Here is a 6,463-nt window from a genome sequence, read left to right on the forward strand (position 1 = left end):
GCTTCCCTCCATTTTCCAGGTGCCTTAGGGTGACTGCGGTAACTGGGAGCTGAGCACCGATGGGCAATGGGGCAAGAACTGGGCCATGTGCCTTGGGGTCCCCAGCACACAGGCCAGCCCCTGAGGGTAAGAACAAGAGCCTAGACTCTGGAGGCAGGCAGACCAGGGTTTATGCCCTGCAATTCCTGATGGGGCTGAGGATCTTCACCTCTTTGTGCCTCAGTTTCCCTATCTGGCCAGTGGGGTTGCTGTGAGGATTAAATGCAGCCATCCCTGTGAGGTAGATTGTTTGCAACAACAACAAAAAAATGGCCACAATTGTTCCGCTCCCTGAGTTCACACCCCCTTGCAATGTGACTTAACAGCAACTCTCACGGAGAGGCGGAGTCTCTTCCACACCCTGGAATCTGGGCGGGCCTGTGACTCACGATGCCCAATGGAATGCCCTGCAAGTGACGTCATGCCCTTCCGAGCCTTGCAGCTTCTGCTGGTGGGAAGGCCGAATGGCAGAGCCCAGGGAAGTTATGTAACGGGCCCAGCTGATGAGTGGCAGAGGCCAGAGGGCTTGGCCTGCGGAACTGTCTAAGGTCAGAGGCCGTCCATACACTCTTTCCACATAGGAACATCTCCTGAAGGGGAAGCGGGCTCTTCTAAGAGGCACAGGGATAATGTCAAAATCCTGTCCTCAGATTGAGAGGCTGTTTCGTGGGCACCGAATTCTGGGTCAGGAAAGCAGCCTGCATCCACGAGTATCCTTGGGTTACTAAGTGGGGCCAGTGGCTCCAGGTGTAACCGATTTAAGTTTGCCAGACAGCTGGAATGTAAGGAATGCCCTAATGATTCCCCTTTCCCTCCCATGGGAAGTGGGCAGTGGGGTCTGGGAAGGGGTTTGGGGAGTGGGATGAGGTTGGGACTAACTCTTGCTGGCTTTCCTTACACAAGGGGTAGCTGGAGTGTTTCAGGTCTATTTGCTTGTTTTGTTTTTTTCAATTTCGGGTTTTTTTTTTTTTTTTTAAGACAGGGTCTTGCTATGTTGCCCAGGCTGGTCTAACTCCTGGGTTCAAGTGATCCCTCCACCTCAGCCTCCCAAGTAGCTGGGACTACAGGCATGAGCACCTGCACCTGCTTGTTTTTTTGTTTTTTTGAGACGGAGTCTCACTCTGTCACCCAGGCTGGAGTGCAGTGGTGTGATCTTGGTTCACTGCAGCCTCCGCCTCCTGGGTTCAAGCAATTCTCCTGCCTCAGCCTCCCAAGTAGCTGGGACTACAGGTACGTGCAACTATGCCCAGCTAATTTTTTGTATTTTTAGTAGAGATGGGGTTTCACTGTGTTAGCCAGGATGGTCTGGATCTCCTGACCTCATGATCCGCCTGCCTCAGCTGCTTGCTTGTTTTTAATATATCCTTGCTTTTGTATCCTTGCTTTTGGATATAAAAGCATCTTTCACAAAAGACGCTTTTGGGGGGCAGCTGACGTTCTGTAACTTCTTGTGAGTCTACCGCAAGCATGCCTGTGTATGTGGGAGGAGGAGGTGAAAATGGCCCAGCAGCTTCCCCTGTGATCACAGAGTGGGCACCAAACTCTCCACTGGGAGACACAGCCCTGGGGACTCCACCTTGAGCTTATGCATTGGGGCTTGGGGCCACCAGATAGTTCTATTTTGTTCTTAAAATCAGCCAATGGCCAAAATGCCAAAGCAAAGACAAAAGGTCCCCAAAGCTGCCATTTCTCATTTCCTATTAATCTTTAAATCTGGAAAAAAAAACAAAAACGAAAACAAAAGCACGGGAATAAAGCATACACAGGAGGGTTGACAGCTTGCACACTCAGCCATGAGATCCCAACCTGAAACACCCATGTCTGTCCCAATGGATTTAGCCTCCTTTAACCAGGGCCTCCCGGAGATCTAGGTTTGCAGACTCCTTGGAGCCCTCCTGGCCCTGGATTAAGCAGCCTCTCCATAGTTCTGGCCTCTAGTATTTGGCAAAAAGCATAAAACAAAACAAACAAACAAACAAACCTGCTCTGTAACTGCCCAGAGACAAAAGCTGTTTTGCTGTGAGTCTCAGGCTGCTCTGCATAGCTATGAAAGGACAGGTGATAGTCTTTGTTTTTAGCGTAGTTGCATGTTTCTAGCACAATCTCATCAATGGCTTATGTAGTAAGTAGGTGCTCAACAAAGGTGTCTTTGATTGAAGAACCCCCTGGACCAGTGTGAGAATCTCCAGGAGAGCTCCCTAAGGCACAGATGGCTGAGCCTTGCCCTAGATTCCATGGGTCTGGAGTAGGGCCCTGCAATGTGCATTCGTCACAAGTTCCAGGTGATGCTGGTGCCGCTGGCTTGGGACCCCACTTTGTGAACCGTAGGCAGAGTGGATAGAAGCCTGTCTCCAGTGCCAGACGGCCCGGCTCCGCAGGGCAGCTCTGTAGCTACTCAATTTCCTCCTGCCTCAATTTCCTTATCAGTAAAATTGAGGGAATTATAATGCACACGCCGCCTGGTAAATGACACATAAATGTTATTTAAAACATAAGGAAGCACACAGAAAAGAGAGAACAAAAGTGAAACTCCCCACTGCTCTGTTTCCCTCCTTTCCCTTCCGCCTCCTCGCCCTGAGTTGGAACTAGGGGGACGTGGAACCCTGGCTCCATGCTAAGACCCTGCTGTGGGCAACCAGCCCTGACTCCCCAAAATAAGCAAATCTCAAGGTCAAATTTAGACTCCCAGGCCCCGGGGCTCCAATGGATCCAATCCCCTGGACTCACAGAACCCGAAGAGCCAGTTCCTCTGGGCACAGAACAACACACGTTCGGCACTGAAAGGAAGAGAAAGAAAACAGCCTGCGGAGGTATTTCCAGCGTGCCCAGGGCAGCTGGGAGGAGGCTCCATGGTGCTCGGTTCTTCTGTTGGCAGAAGAGTCTAGAATCCTACATCTGTACCTTCCCTGCTGTCACGCGCTTATGCCAGGAACAGCCTGAGCAGGGCGGCCCTCCGGGGTTCCTGGGAGGCAGGGCTGAGGACCCACAGCAGGCCTGGGTGAGCCGCCTGCACGCATTCTGCTCACTCGTGACTCCCTTGCAGAAGCACAGCCTTTCCCGTGCTCCTCAGTTTACCTCCGTTTGCACTAACACGAGGTGGGGGACAAGAACTTTCCTGTACCTGCTTCACTGGCGCTCTCTCACACAACCCCCACCAGGGCAGCTGAAGAACTCTCGGAACATGAATCAGACCCCAGAGCCACCTTCACATGGTCCAGTGCCCATAAGACAGCTCGAGGGCTGCTGGTGAATTAGTCGAGGCCCCTCACCTCACCCCACACCCCTACTCCCGCCACCTCCCACAGCTGGGGGCCCCGGACATCATCAGCACAGTCACTGCTGCAAGCCTTGACACCTGCTGTTCCCTCATCTGGGAAAGCCCTTCTGCACCTGGACCTGTGGGGAGCCCCCAGCACCAGCCTCTGGGGCACCTGGACCCCTGCAGGGCCCCCAGCACCAGCCTCTGGGACAGCCTCTGCTGGTCAGTGGCTTCTCTCTCGTCTCCCGCCATGTGCTGTGTCCGTGGCTGTCTACAGAAGTAGACACAATCTCCCGCTACCTCAGTTTTCTCAGTACCCCTGATCACAATGTAGAAATGACCCGCTTTGTGTCTGGCCCTCACTAGACTCTGAGCCCCTTGGAGCAGGGTCAGTGCCTCCACGGTGAGCCTTCTATTCCCCACCCTGGCAGGCCCAGAAACTCCAGCCTCATGCGATTTGAGCACCTCACCCACGCAGCGCTCCAGGGCATGGGCTCTGGGCCCCAACTACCTTGGCCCAAGCTCCAGCTTCACTGAGCAGCTGAGGCAAGTCCTTTCACCTCGTGGTGCCTCTGATTCCTTATCTGCAAAATGGGTACAACCTGTGACTCAGAAGGCTGAGAGGTTTTTCAGGTCTCGCACCCTGCCTGGCACGGGCACACCCATGAGGCTGAGGCACAAACCAGAAAATCTGCTTCTCCTGGGTGAGAAGAATGAATGTCAGGCAGCCCAGAGAGTGACCCGCACAGCATCTTGGCCTGCAGACAGGGGGATTATCAGAAGGAAGCAGGGAGGCCGCACTGGGACGGAGAGGCAGGGGCGCTTGGACGGAGAGGCAGGGGCGCTGGGCCAAGCGGCTCCAGAACAGAGGCAGCTGTCAAGGCTCACCGTTCCCGCGCCATCACTTTCTGCTTCTGCTGTAAGATGTTCCGCCTCCCGCCATCTCACTGGAGGCCTCCAGACCTGCTCTCCTCAGCTGGACCGCTCTTCCCTAAACAGGTTTCCCCCACACACACACCTCCAGGCCTGGCACATCCAGGCTTCCCCAGACGCAGAGCCAGCCAGCCCATGTACAGGGCCTGACCTCTGCCCAGACATGTGTAGGTTTTGTAGCTTGACCTTCTGAAGGCAATGGTATTCTCCACTTTTCTTCTCGGTGGCCAGGGGTGGGGTGGGGAGTCCCCTCATTGTCACCATCTCATCCCCTGTGCTATCTTCAGAAGGCATCCAACACTTGCGAGTGTTTTAAATAAAAAACCAGGTCCACCCACTGCAGACAGAGGCTGTTCTCACCCACCTGCTCACCGAGGTATCAGACAATGCCCTGTGGCCCCCACAGGGTGCTGACCGTGTAAATTTCATCCATTTTCTTAAGGCTCCAGAAATGGATTTGGGAGCTGAGATCAGTCAAAAGGCATGTATCTAACATACACACAACCACACACACACTCATTCATGCATACACAGACACACACATAGGTACACACATGCACACACGTCACAGACCCAAACAATAAAGACACAGATTTGTTTGGTTTCTTACATCATTTTTGCTTCAGATTTTCACACAATAAAGGCTATGTTAAGCTGAAAAAAATAAGATTAAAGGTAACCTACTGATCTTTACGTGTGTGTGTTCATAAACACAAGTGCATGTGTGAGCACCTCTACTCGGAAACCCACTGAAAATAATGATAGAAGAAATCAATGACTCTCTACCTGTAGCTCTGAGGGCAGGATGGAAAAATGATCTTCACCTGCTGCAGAGTGGAGCTGGAGGCTGCATAGGAGAAGTCATTCCCAGCATCTGATTTCTAAGACATGAGCCCACATAGGCTCCTGTGCACACTTCGGCCATGTGAGAATCAGCATGAGGGCCTCCCCAGCACAGGTGCTGCTCCCATGGGGAAGAAGCTTCCTCCCTGAGGCTGAAGAAGGAGCCCACAGCCTCCGGTAGCGGCCAGCTGCAGATGTCTACAAAAGCAGCGCCCATTTTGGCCTGCCGACCTTGAAGTCAGACAGGCCAGTGACACTCTAGTCGGTCATCACTGGCCACATTGACTTGGACCAGTCTCCAGATTTCCCACAGCTGTAGTTTTCTCACCTTGACAAAGCTATTTCATCAACTAGCTGCTGTTTTGGAGGTGGGGTGACAGCAGCCGGTTGATGAAATGGCTGTGCAGATAGAAACCATGTTGGTCAAGCCCCGACTTTACAAAAGGTGTCAAATAAGTGTGCAATGAATGGTAGCTATCATTAGTTTGTAACAAGGTGAAATACATCATCCGTGGGAGGCAGCATGTGCTGAGTGGAAAAGGCACCACCTTCCAGTGGGAAAATGTACCTTGAAAAGGCCTCCTGAGGACAGGGGTGTCAGTAACAAGACGGGCTGGGGTGCTATGGGCAGGGAGAGACTAGGTTATTTTTTCTCCTGCAGGAGAGGGGGTTGATATGAGGGGAGGGAGGAAGGAGAGAAACGGGAGGAGGGAGAGGAGCCAGGAGAGGTGGGTGGGGCGGGAGCTGGAGATACGAAATTCCTCCGCTGTGAGTAACCAGAGGACCCGGCAAACACGACCTCGACCAGGCGGTGGGTGTGAGAGTTTTCTTTTAACACAGACGAGTACAAACAAGGAAGCACAAAATCTCTCCCCATGGATAACTCCTGGAGACATTGCGAAAAACAAAGACCTGTACTGGAAGAAAATCCAAACAGTACAGGAAGGTATAAAATAAAAACAGAGCCTCTCCCAGCCCCACCTCCACAAAATGTTTTCCCAAATATCTTCTGTTCCTGAGATGGCCCCGGGGCAAGGAGAATGGACCTGACTTCCTACCCCTGGGACTGCAGGAGCGGCTGCAGTTGCTGAATTCATGGGTATGGATTTAGTGGCTTAAAACCACAGAAATGTATTATCTTATAGTCCTAGAGCCCAGAATTCCGAAATGAGTCTTAGGTGTGAAACGTGAAAACCGAGGTGTGGGCAGCACCCTCAGAGGCTCTGGGAGGATCCTACCTACCTCTCCCAGCTTGCGGCGGCTGCGGGGGTCCCTGGGCCTGTGGCTGCATCACTCCCGTCTCTGCCTCGTGGTCGCGTGACCTCCTCCTCCTTTGTACTCAAACCTCCCTCCGTCTCCCTCTTGTAAGGACACTTGTGATGGCATTTA

Source organism: Pongo abelii, chromosome 22, assembly GCF_028885655.2.
Source record: "Pongo abelii isolate AG06213 chromosome 22, NHGRI_mPonAbe1-v2.0_pri, whole genome shotgun sequence".
NCBI classification, from domain to species: Eukaryota; Metazoa; Chordata; class Mammalia; order Primates; family Hominidae; genus Pongo; species Pongo abelii.